Consider the following 12,933-nt stretch of genomic DNA (forward strand, 5'->3'; position numbering starts at 1 on the left):
AGCAGGCATTGGAACTGCTTATTTATGAGCATAAATTAGATCTAGTTGGTATTACTGAAACCTGGTGAGATGATTCGCACAATTGGAATGTTAAAATAGATGGTTATAAACTATTTAGGAAGGACTGAGTGGGCAATGGGGTTGGGGAGTGGCTCTCTAGGTCAAAAATGGAATTACCTGTTTCTGAGTCACTGATAACTCAGAAAAAAATGATCTTGAATGCTTATGGATCAATATCCTAACAGATAAAGCACAAGATGGGATATTAGTTGATGTCTGCTACAGACCACAAAATCACACTAGGGAACAGGATGACCACTTCTTTACACACCTATCTACAACGTGAAGAGAAAAAAAAACCCTGTGACATCATGGGTCACTTCAATTTGAGTGCCATATGGTGGAGGTCTCATGATGCTAGTACTAAAACATCCTTGGACTGTCTACATATTATAGATCAGTGCTCTTCACTATTTTTGAAGTGGGGGCCACTTTGGCAAAAAAACCTTCAATATGAGAGCCACATCAACAACTAAATTAACACATTGCTTACTACTCCTTAATGATGTAATGTTACAGAGCCACTCGTGTAACTAAAACAAAGTCTACTTGTACAATAAAATGATACTCCTTTTATAAAATAATAACCAGGAAAATATACGGAATTAAAAAGGCACCTATCTAAGTAAAATTTTTAAGAGCAGAATAATGCAAAACTTACTTTAAAACTGGATGAACGAAAGCATGCATGTTCCTCCTTGACTTTGTTCATGCAGTATTTGTAATCTGTCATCGCAATCCTAGTAAGGCAGTTCAAATGTTCGTTGGTCAATTTGTTCCTCTGTTTTCTTTTCACAATATTAATTGTTGAAAATGTAGATTCACAGGTATACGTACTGACAAAAAATGACAGCATTTTTTGCACACAATGTTTCAGAGATGGGTATTGTATATCAGGGACTATGTTCCAGAAATGATAAACACTGGTCTCAAGTTCAGACTTCATGATGTCATTTTTCTGAAGTTCCACAATTTCACTCTCCAGTTTAGCAGTCAGAACAAATGTTTGTGATAACTGGTGACAGAGATGTCATTGATACATGGAAGGGGTTCCCAATTAAATTAAAAAAACTTCTTTTACTCCATTATGTCTTTGAATCAAGACTTGAATTCCACCCTCAATTCTCCCAACACTTGGTCAAATGAATTGTAATTGAAATGTTTCAAAAGCTTGGGATTTTCTGAGGTGACTGCTCTGAGTTTTGGAAAGTGAACAAACTATGTGTCAGGAATGAATAATGTTGTAATCGTGTTTTGAAAAGCAGTTACAACATGCAACATGTTACTAGGAAATTTCTGAGTGATAGCCGTGTTAGTCTGTATCAGCAAAAAGAATGAGGAGTTCTGTTTCCCTTGCAACTGTAGGTTTAGTGCATTCAAATGGCAAGTGATGTCAGTCAAAAATACCAGCTTAATTATCCACTCTGGATTTTCTAAGTCTTTCTCCTTCTTCCCCTTGCTTTCAAGGAATTCATGAATCTGAGGAAGGAGACACAAAAATCTTTCAAGGACCCTACCACAATATAACCATCTCACTTCATTGTGCATCATCAGGTCATCATTCTCTGTCTCGAATTCTTCCAGTAATGCTTGACACTGCCGGTGATTCAGCACTCTTGAAACAATAAAATTGACCACCTCTATGACCAACTGCATGACACTTTGCATTTCACTATTTTTTAGTATACCCACAATTGCTTCTTGGTGTATAATGCAATGAAACACAGTGAATTTGGGTATTTCCTTTTGTTTCCTCATCAGGCCAATTGATCCATTCTCCTTCCCTCGCATATTTGGTGCACCATCTGTACACACGGAAGTTAGCTTTGTCCAGTTCAAGTTATTCTCAGCAATAAAATTGAGTGGGGCAGTCAAAATGTTTTCCCCTTTTGTTTGAACTTTCAAAGGTATTAAACACAGCAGTTCTTCCGGCAATAATTCTTCTTTGGGTAAATGAACCCAGACACACAATTATGAGACGTCTCATATATCTGTACTTTCATCCACTGCTATGCTAAAACACAGTGCTGCCAAAATATCTGCAGTTAACTGTTGTCGGATTTCTTTTCTGATTTCCTCCACCCTTCTCATTATGGTTGTGTCAGACAGTTACAGCCCTTTTATTGCTTGAGGATTGCATTTTTGTTGTTCAAATCAGCATACCGGATTTCCGCAGAAGCCACTCTAACAATCTCTGCGTCAGTAAATGCCTTTTTATGTCTTGCTAAAATCCAAGTGATATCAAAAGATGCCTCTGTCAAACATTCTGCAATGGACCTCAATCTCTGTATTATTTTTTGCTGGCCTTTTAGTGAAGCAGCAAGTTGTTCAATTTTACTTTTTCTTAGGTGGGTAATTTTCGCTGAAATTTGCATGCGCTGTTGTGTAATGGCATTCTAAATTGCTGCGCTTAAAAGCAGACCATGTCTACTGACAAATTAAATAAACAGGCTCCATGAATGTTTCATTAAGCACAAAAGAAAACTCATCAGTTCACTTTTCTTGAAACTTTCGGTTTTCATCTTCCAAAGCACGTATCTTTCTCTTTTCTTTTTTTTGGCTGGCTCTGGGAGGGGCTTGGGGTGCAGGAGCGGTTTGGGGGGCTGGGCCCGGGAGGATGCAGGTTGGGTGGTGGAAGAGAAATGTTGGTCTAGCATAGCTGGGCCTGCTGTACTCATGCTATTCCTGGTCTTAATGCTGCAGAGCTATTCAGAACCTGCCCATTGAAGGGGGCAGTACTTACTTGGCACCATGCCGCTCCCAAAAGGAGCCAACATGCCCCTAAGGCCCCAGGAGGGTGGGGGGGGGCACATGGCTCTGCGCATTGCCTCTCTCTGCAGAGACCGTCCCTGCAACTCCCATTGGCCACAGTTCCCCGCTTCCTGGCCAATGGGAACTGCAGGGCAGTGCTTGCAGGCAGGAACAGCGCGTGGAGACCTCTGCTCCACCTCCCTCCCCCTGGGGGCTGCAGGGGCATGCTGGCTGCTTCCGGGAGTGGCGTGGGGCTGGGGCATGCAGAGAGCCTGCCTTAGCAGCAGCCCTGCTGCACCACTGAAGATTGCGATCAACAGGGAGCCGCACTTAGGGTCAATGAGAGCCGCCACTGGCTCGTGGGCTTTGCAATGAAGAACACTGTTATAGATGATAATTTCCTAACTCAAAAAGTTCCTAACTCCAAACACAACATGGGGGAATTCTATATTAGACTTAATCCTAACAGATGAAGAGGAAGTATTCACTGAACTAAAAGTTAATGGTAGATTAGGTACAAGTGATCATGACTTGATCACATTTATAATATGCAAGCAGAATAAATTCCAGACCAGTAATATCTACATTTGGTGCTTTAATAGGGCCAATTTCACAAAGCTGAAAAGAGTTATGAGCTACATCAGCTGGGAGAAATAATTTAATCAGAAAAATGTAAGTGATAATTGGGAATAATTTAAGAACACCTAACTAAATGCCACAAAAGCCATAATCGAGGAAGAAGGCTGTTGTAGTTAAGAAACCAACCTGTTTTTTAGGGGAAATGAAGGCAGCTATGAAAAGTAAAAAAATAATATGTAAGAAAGTAAAGAAAGGGGAAGTTGACAGTAATGGATATAAATCAGAAGTTAAGAATTTTAAAAAATTGATAAGGGAAGCTAAGAGACACACGGAAAAATGTGTGGCCAGCAGAGTTAAGGACAATAAGGAATTTTTTAAAAGTATGTTAGGAACAACAACAACAAAAATCCTGGCAATTGTATTGGTCTGTTATGGGATGGAAATGGTTGAATTACCAGTAATATTGCAGAAAAGGCAGAGGAGTTCAATAAATATTTCTGTTCTGCATTTGGGGAAAAAAACAGATGATGCAGACTCATCACATGGAGATAACAACACTAATTCCATTCCACTAGTATCTCTGGAAGATGTTAAACAGAAACTACTAAAGTCAGACAGTTTTAAATTGGCAGGTCCAGATAACATGCATCCAAGAATTTTAAAAGAGATGACTGAGGAGCTCATTGGACCATTCATGTTGATTTTCAATAAAGTTTGGAATACCAGGGAAATTCCAGAAGACTGGAAGAAAGATAATATGCCAATTTTTAAAAGGGTAAACAGGGTGACCTGGGTAATTATAGGCCTGTCAGCCTGACATTGATCCTAGGCTAGATAACGGAGCAGCTAATGCAGGACTTGATTAATAATGAACTAAATGAGGGTAATATACTTAATGCAAATAAACATGGGTTTATGAAAAATAGATCCTGTCGAACTAACTTAATATCTATGTTGATGACATTGTAAGTTTGGTTGATAGAGATATTAGTGGTGACGAAATATACCATGGGTGCCCAAACTTATTGCCCCCCTGAGTTGCATACGTTAATCTTCAGAAATTTGAGAACCGGGCTCACCTGCCAGGGCTCTGGGCTTCTGCCCTGCAGCAGGGTGGTGGGGCTTTTGCTGAAGCCGCATGCCCCGGTAGGCACCTCCGGCAGTGCCTGAAGCCCCTAGACCCCCCCTCCCCACTGGGTAGAAGTCCCAAGCTCCCCCTCCTCAGTCTGGTAGGCAGAGAATGAACGGGTTTGGAGGGGCTCCACGAGCCACACTAACTCGAAAAGAGCCGCATGTGGCTTATGAGCTGCAGTTTAGCCACCCCTGTAATATATCTAGACTTCAGTTAGGCATTTGACTTGATGCTGCATGACATTTTGATTAAAAAGTTGTAACAATATGAAATTAACATGGCACATTTTAAATGGATTAAAAACTAATGGACAGGTCTCAAAACATAACTGTAAATGTGGAATTTCTGGTCTGTTTCCAGTGGGGTCCTTTGGGGATTGGTTCTTGGCCATAAGCTATTTTACATCTTTATCAATGGCCTGGAAGAAAACATAAAACCATCACTGATAGAGTTTGCAGATGAGACAAAAATTGGAGGAGTGCTAAATAATGAAGAGTCCAGGTCACTGATTCAGAGTGATCCAGATTGCTTGGTAAATTGGGCACAAGTAAACACTAGGTGTTTTAATACAGCAAAATGTAAATGTACAGGATGGGGGACTCTATCCCGGAAAGCAGTGACTCAGAAAAAGATTTGGGGAACATGGTGGATAATGAGCTGAATATGATCTCCCAGTGTGACACTGTGGACAAAAGAGTTAATGTGTTCCTGGGATGCATAAACAGAGGAATCTCAGTTATCCATAGAAAAGTTATGGTATCTCTGTGTTTGGCACTGGTGCAACCACTGCTAGAATACTGAGTGCAGTTCTGGTCCCCACAATTCAAGGAGGATGTTGATAAACTGGAGGGGGTTCAGAGAAGCACCAGAAGAATGATTAAAGGATTGGAAAACAAGCCTTATATTGGTAGACACAAGGTCAATCTACTCTAAAGAGAAGGTAAAGGAGTGACTTGATTGCAGTCTATAGGTACTCAGATTGGGAACAAATATTTAACATTGGACTCATCAATGTAGCAGAGAAAGGTATAACATGATCCAATGGCAGGAAGTTGAAGCTAGACAAATTCAGATTGGAAATAAGGCATATATTATTAATGGTGAGAGTAATTAATTACTGGAACAATTTACCCAGGGTCATAGTGGATTCTTCATCATTGACCATTTTTAAATCAAGATTGGACATTTTTCTAAAAGACATGCTCTAGCTGGAATTATTTTGGGGAATTTCTATGGCCTGTTCTATACAGGAGTTCAGACTAGATGATCACAATGGTCCCTTCTGGCCTTAGAATCTATGAATCAGTGCAGAGAATTTAATACATTAATTCTCAAGAAAGATGGGTAGCTAAATCCCCTTCACTACCTTAAAAATCTCAACCATGCATCTTAAACTATGTCAACATTCCTTTAATACCTTTACTTCATTTCATTTATTGCAAGAATAAGTATGTCACTCCCCTAGTGTGTATCTTTCCATTGCTGGGAGTGCAGTTATATAGCCAACTTGGGCTTGAAAAATTCATTGCTCACCTATTTGTACTATGGTAGTGACTTGACTCTTAAATTGGCTTTGCACTTGTAACAAGAAATGAAGATACTAGAGTTCAGGGGGTTGTCACAGTTAACATCAGCAGGTGATGCATGCAGCTGCTTATTGTTCTGCTTTAAGTGTTAGTGATGTCACCGGCTGTTGCTGGAGAAGCAGAGCCGTGAACTCTGATCTTGGCAGGTGAAAAAGTATTTTAGTTCATCTGGTAAGAAATGACGAACTGGTGTCTGCCAACACTTCAGATGTACTGATGCTGCTGTCAGAAACCCAAGATACTGTAGCTAACAGAGGATGAAATTGATTCAATCAGACGTACCTACAGTATGTTGCAGGGCCTTATAAACAATGGCAGTGAAACTTCTAAAATGGGCATTAGTTCTTCAAGAATATGCACAGTGAATATTAAACAGACCCCTGGAGCACTTTGTGTCTCCGCCCAGAACCAATTGTTTCTTCTCTATTATGTGCACTCATTTCCCCCCTACTAACATTGCCCATGACTTTGTGTGTAGGCAGATGAGGCACTTACAAGATACTAAAGCAAGGGAAGATTTCAAAGGCACAAAGGAGAGTTCGGCATCAAACTGCCATTAAAAGTGAACCTCCCCCTCCCCCAATTCCCCTTTGTGTTTTTGAAAAATCTTCCCAGGAATTACTTCTGCAGAAACAGCAGAATTCCACCTAGCTGCAAAATCTTATTAGCCAAAAATTGAATTTAGGGCAATGTTTTGTTTTACCAATGCAAAAAATCTTGGTTATTGTAAGTATAAAGGTAAACAACCTAAAAATCATCTCAATGAGGAAATACAATAGATTCCAGAGCAACATTAAATGCTGTTATGTTGCGCTATCGTTATTATTTGTATTACATTTATTTGACTGGGACCCACTGTGCTAGGCACTGTACAAACACATGGCAAGAAGCAGTCCCTGCTCCAAATTGTTTACAGTCTAATTATTTTCTACTCCTGTTTTTCAAGCTAAACACATACCTTAGCATTATCCCTGTTAAAGTCAGAAATTTGTACCATAAACCATACAGAAAATGCCACAGAGCCAAGTTAAAATGGCTGTAGACACTTTCTTGTCCTAATATTTGGTCCCTAACTACAAATATACAGTTGCATTAACTCTAGTACTTTTTGCAAATTATATATATAAAAGAAAATTTGCAAAAAGTATTAATGTTAATGCTATTTTATAGACACACACACTCTCTCTGTAGCAGTAAGACTGTTTGGATTGCAACATGCTGATGAAATCCACCTCCCCATTTGTGTGACTGGAATTCAAAAGTCTCGTCACTCAACCTTCCAAATGTCTGGCTAAGCCTGAGTGTTGGATAAAAGCTAGCTGGCCACTGCTCAATTCCAATAAAACAGAAGTGACGGTGGTTGTCTGTGAGAAGCAAGCAGAAGAGAAAGCACAGATGGTATTTGTCCACTTGTTTGAAGGAGTACACTTCCCTTCTGTTACAAAAGTTTGCCATCTAAGGGTGCTATTGGGTCTTTACCTAGTTTGTAGGTTCAGATAGTATCAGTGGCCACAAGTGCATTTTCCACATCGTTAGCTAAGCGGTTGCAACATCTCCTTTTGTATGTGGATCTTGTTATGCTTATCAAGGCCTTTGTTATCTCTTCACTGGATTACTGCAATCAGCTCAACATGGGACTACACTTGATGATCACATGGACACTGCATCTAGCACAGTGTGGTGGCCTGCTTTCTTAGCAATGTTTAGTGAATGGAGTACGTTAAATCTGGGCTTTACAAATTTTCAGGTCCACTCTCAGGGCAATGTCAACTGCTGTGTTTGGAATGCCCTTTATGGATTGATGCCTTTGTATCATACAATCCACCTCTCTGTTTTTCTGCCACAGAGACCCTGAAGCCTGGATTGACTCAATATTAATGTTACACCATGACTCCTATATAGCCTTCAGGGAGGGAAATTCTCATACTGTTGGACCTTTGAGAACACACGCTATATGTGGAATTGATCTAATTGCTGGTGTCCTCCATAGTTACGCAGGGAGGAAACTTCTCTGGTGCTGCTGCTCCTCTGAAGACCCTGCATCCTGGCTCCATCCATGGAAGTGATACATGTGGATTCCTAGCTGGCTACTGTGGGGTTTTGCCATTGCATTCACTGCTAACTATTGTATTCCCCATTGTGGAACACTGATCTGTGGCGGCTGGAATTGCCCACTTGTAATGCCTATCTGTTAAATTTTGGGGCAGAGGAAAGGAATGAAAAAAAAGCAAAACTCTGACCCCAGCAGGAAAGGTGCATTTGGGGCTCTTCTCCCAGTTTGTTCCATTTGGACACCGACCAGCTGCTTGTTTGTTTTTGCTCTGAAAGCTCTTCATCTTGTTTTCTATAAGATGTCACTTCCTTTTCTATTGTAGGGTCTCTGCAGTGACTGGGGTTGGGGTGGGAGGTCACTAGGTTGTGTTTTCTCTTTCTCCGACAACCACTGCATTACAATGGAGTGAAGGCTGAGAGAACACATTAGTATTTTAGGGGGAAAGACATCTTATAGCCATGTTTTAATTCTTTCCAAAAGAAGCCTTATGCCCAGCATGATCTGAGTTAAACTGAAAAGAAATCAAGATCTGAGACTGCTTAGGGATGGCACCTAAAGGACCTTATCTCTGTCCTGCAGTGAGTGACACCAGGAGGGAAAAAAATATGAAAACAACTCTTTAAAAATCAGTTTAATTTCCACTGGGATCATAAACACTCTTATGTATCCACTTTAATTGTATAGTTGGTGCACAGCCTTACTACAGGGCAGAGTTCATGTTCTTTAGGGCCTTTACATGAACCAATTCCAAAAAAATTTGGTTCACAGCAACCCAGTGTGAACGGAAACCATTTGGATTGCTGGCCTCGTTGCTGACCAGAGTCACTGTAGTAGTTCACTTCTAGCTCTAAATTTTGTGTGAGGATCCTTGGTATCAGGTGCCCCCAATGTAACTCAATACGCTCACAATAATACACATGCGCTCCCTCCGCTAGTACATGAGGTGTGAGGATGTGGGTGTCACAACGGAGCAACAGCAGAGGACACTGGTGCAATTCGATGTCCACACCATCATCGCTAATGATTCTGCCATTGGAATTTAGTTAACAATTCTCTTGCTGCTTCATAAACCAGGAAGGAATCCTGGTCACATCCCAGAGCTGAGCTGGTTTTGTTACAGGCTGGGAATCGTTTGGTTGACATTGTGTCAGTTCTGAATCTGTGATTTTGTGCTTTTAAAAATTGGTTTGCCATGCTCCAGGAGTTGGAATCAGTGCATTTTAAGATGGAGGACAGATGGACAGTTCCAGATCTGAAAACCCTATGGTCTTCCCTGTAGACAATGGGTTTTCTCAAAAAGCTGTCTGTCTATGACAGGGGTGGCCAACCTGTGGCTCTGGAGCCACATGGGGCTCTTCAGAAGTTAACATGCGGCTCCTTGTACAGGCACCGACTCTGGGGCTGGAGTTACAGGTGCCAACTTTCCAATGTGTCGGGGGGATGCTCACTGCTCAATCCCTGGCTCTGCCACAGGCCCTGCCCCCACTCCACCCCTTCCCATCCCCTCCCTGAGTTTGCAGTGCCCTCGTTCCTCTCCCCTCTTCCCCCAGAGCCTCCTGCATGCCATGAAACAGCTGATCGGGAGGTGGGCGAGGGAGAGGGAAGTGCTGATCTGCGGGGCTGCCGGTGGGTGGGTAGCGCTGGGAGCGGGGGAGAAACTGATGGGGGGCTGCTGATGTATTACTGTGGCTCTTTGGCAACGTACACTGGTAAATTCTGGCTCCTTCTCAGGCTCAGGTTGGACACCCCTGGTCTAAGAGAAAAGCCCCTGTGATTGGTAGCTTTTCACCACTTACTTGCCTCCTTAGTATACGCAGCCGGTCAGAGCTTCTGCAGTTGGCAAGCAGAATTTTCATCCTCCTCTGGGGAAGGGACAGAGGATTTTGGTTGAGGAAGGAGCTGATACTGTTTTAATAAGGGAGCTGCGGGGAAGACACAGTAAGAGCCCAGCAACTCACAGAGGCTCTACATCCTTCTCCACCCACTCCCCATGAGAAATTGGGTTGGTTTCTCTCCTCCCTTTTCCTCCCCCTGTGTAATATCAGGCATGGGAATGTGGGACCCACACAGGTCCACAGGGGCAGGCCTATGGTCTCTGAACTGGGTCTTTGGACACCAGTGATCCTTTCCTGATCTCTCTCTGGCTCCCTGCAGCAAATCCAGTGGAACCAGACGCCCACAGGTGGTTTGTACTTGAGCAATGCTCTCCATGAGTATTGGCAGTGACACCAGGCAGCCTTTCCAAACAAGGTCACAATTTATTAGTTATCTGGCACACAGAATCTTGAAGTCCTTAGGTTAGCAGAGAAGCAAAAGTTAAAGATGGTCCATACTGGCCAAGTCAGTGTAGCCAGTCACACTGTTATGGAATCCATTTTAGTCTCTTGCAAGCCTGCCAGTCCCAGTAGAACCCTGTCTTGCCCCAAAGCAGAGCTCTTATTCCAACCACCTGACACTTTTCCCTTTTCTTCTCCAGCTAGGGCCTTTGCTCTGCTTCCCTGCTGGGAGGTGGCAAGAAATCTTCTTCCTCTTGGGTGTTGGTTGTTAAGTGTGAATGTGAGAACTAGGGTTCTCCTTGCTTATATAGGTCAGTTTGAGCCTGTCCTTTAATGACCCATTAATTCCACCCCAGACAGCTGTGTGACTCAAACACCTCAAGTTTCCTGTTCTGTCCCAAGAGCAGATTTAAGCCTTTTTCACAATGCAAAGTACTAAGAGATACTGAGGCATAGGTGCTGACTCCGTGGGTGTTCCGGGACTGGAGCACCCACAGGAAAAAAAATAGTGGGCCCTCAGCGCCCTCCAACCACCTGCCCATCAGCTGCTTGGCAGCATGTGGGAGGTGCTGGGGGTGGAGCGGGACAGGAAGAGGTGTGGGCAAGGGTCAGGAGGAGGAGGAGGGAAGAGGCAGAGCAAGGGTGAGGCCTTGGGGAAAGGGGCGGAGTGGGGGGTGGGGTCTCAGGACTGGAGCACCCACCCAGAAAGAAGAAAGTCGGGGCCTGAGGCGCACATGGGAATCATAAAAATATTCCCAAAATTCCCACTTCATCACAGATGGGGCTGGAGGTGCAGAAGCATGAGTTACCCTGGGATTAGGTGGAAGCCCTCGGTGCCTTCAGTTATGCAAATTAGTGTGATTTTAGGCAAATTCATTTTGGGGGGATCACAAAATGTTGCCAGGTGCAGAGGACCGATGAGTGATCTTGGGTCAATAACATTACCGGGATGCTGTGATTATCCCAAAACAATCATTATAAAACCATGAAAGAAATGAAACTACACTAGATTTGGAGATGCACTCGTAGGATCCCCAAACAGCCACAGCTCTGACCTGAAATCAGTGACACCATAGGGGACCGGGAGCGGGGAGGCACACAGGAAGATAAAGCTAATGCAGTTTTAACATCAGATTAAACTGATGAGCGACTACAAATACCAAAATGCCTTAACTGAAATTGTGTAGTTAGTACATGGCAGCACTACAGGTCAGAGTTAAGGTTGTTTAGGTATCTTACCTGGGCATTTCCATGAATTAATGTTTGGATTGCCTTTAAATTTATCTCAGAATCTCATGGGTTTATAATGCTTGATTTGCGGATAATTACACGGTCCCTATAATACATTTTACCCTGAATCACATGTGTGTGTCACAACCTTAACTTCATTTTAACAGTTTTTTCCTGGGAATATTAATTGTACTCCTGCATCCAGGTGTTTTTTGTGATGTAGTTCTATATTATGTCAACAGAACCTAGAGCAAATGCAGAGGCACCAACTTTATCATTTGCATGAAGCTAAATAAATAGATATCCCAGACCCAGTTTTCTCCCATACTCTCCTTAAAGAAAGCCCATCCACCACTTTGGTTTACCCCCAACCTCATCACATTCCATACAAAGGCCCCTCTCCATCCCCAACAGGCTCAAGCTCTCCCTTTCTGCCACCTCCATCACTGTGACAACAATCTGAATATTGGGGATGATGACATCACAGACCCCATTCTGTTGCTATGGTACTTGGTTGAAAAAACTGCCCCCTCCCCCAGATAATTTATTTCCTGTATCCAAAGTGATCAGTTTGATTCTAATTGGGTTGTAATAATGTCTGCGGTGGTTCACCAGTTGAACCTCGGATCTCTCCTGGCACAGGACAGCAGCCAAGGTACAAGCCTCCCTTTCCCTGCAATGTGGGATGAGAGGGAAGCTGGTGAGCAGAACAGTCTGGTAGCTCTCTACAGAAGGGGATGTTGGGTGAGAAAGGCTTCGCTAAGGAGAAGATGTGGGAATGGATAAAGATGGGCCTGATCATCCCTGAATTCATGGGGAGTTTGGATCCATTGGAACTTGGGCTCAACTCTAGGATCGGACAGGCCTCACTGGGAACCAAAGGGAATGTGATGAGGCAGCAGATCATACGGAAAGGGTGGGGAGAGAAAGAGGTGGAACGTGTATAATTTTAACAAAAAGGCTGAGTTGTTAGATGGGAACAACTCTCCCTCCTTGATGGCAAGAAAGGGATGGAGAACTGGAGCATGGAAATTACCTTGGGTGAATTAGACTGTTGATTCTATTCACCCTGTTTATGGGAGCGGTGGGGAGGGGTCAATAACATAATTCCTTCTGGAACATGTAGAAATGACCAGAGCTGCCCACAATGCCCTGCGGCAGACTTAGAATTGGGGGCATCATACTTCCCATAAGGCCTTGGGACTGAGGGAGGCATGGTGGGGGCAGGGTATTACAGATGCACCTGGCTCTATGGTTTGGGGTCTT

The sequence above is a fragment of the Lepidochelys kempii genome, chromosome 1 (genome assembly GCF_965140265.1).
Source record: "Lepidochelys kempii isolate rLepKem1 chromosome 1, rLepKem1.hap2, whole genome shotgun sequence".
In the NCBI taxonomy this organism is placed as follows: domain Eukaryota; kingdom Metazoa; phylum Chordata; order Testudines; family Cheloniidae; genus Lepidochelys; species Lepidochelys kempii.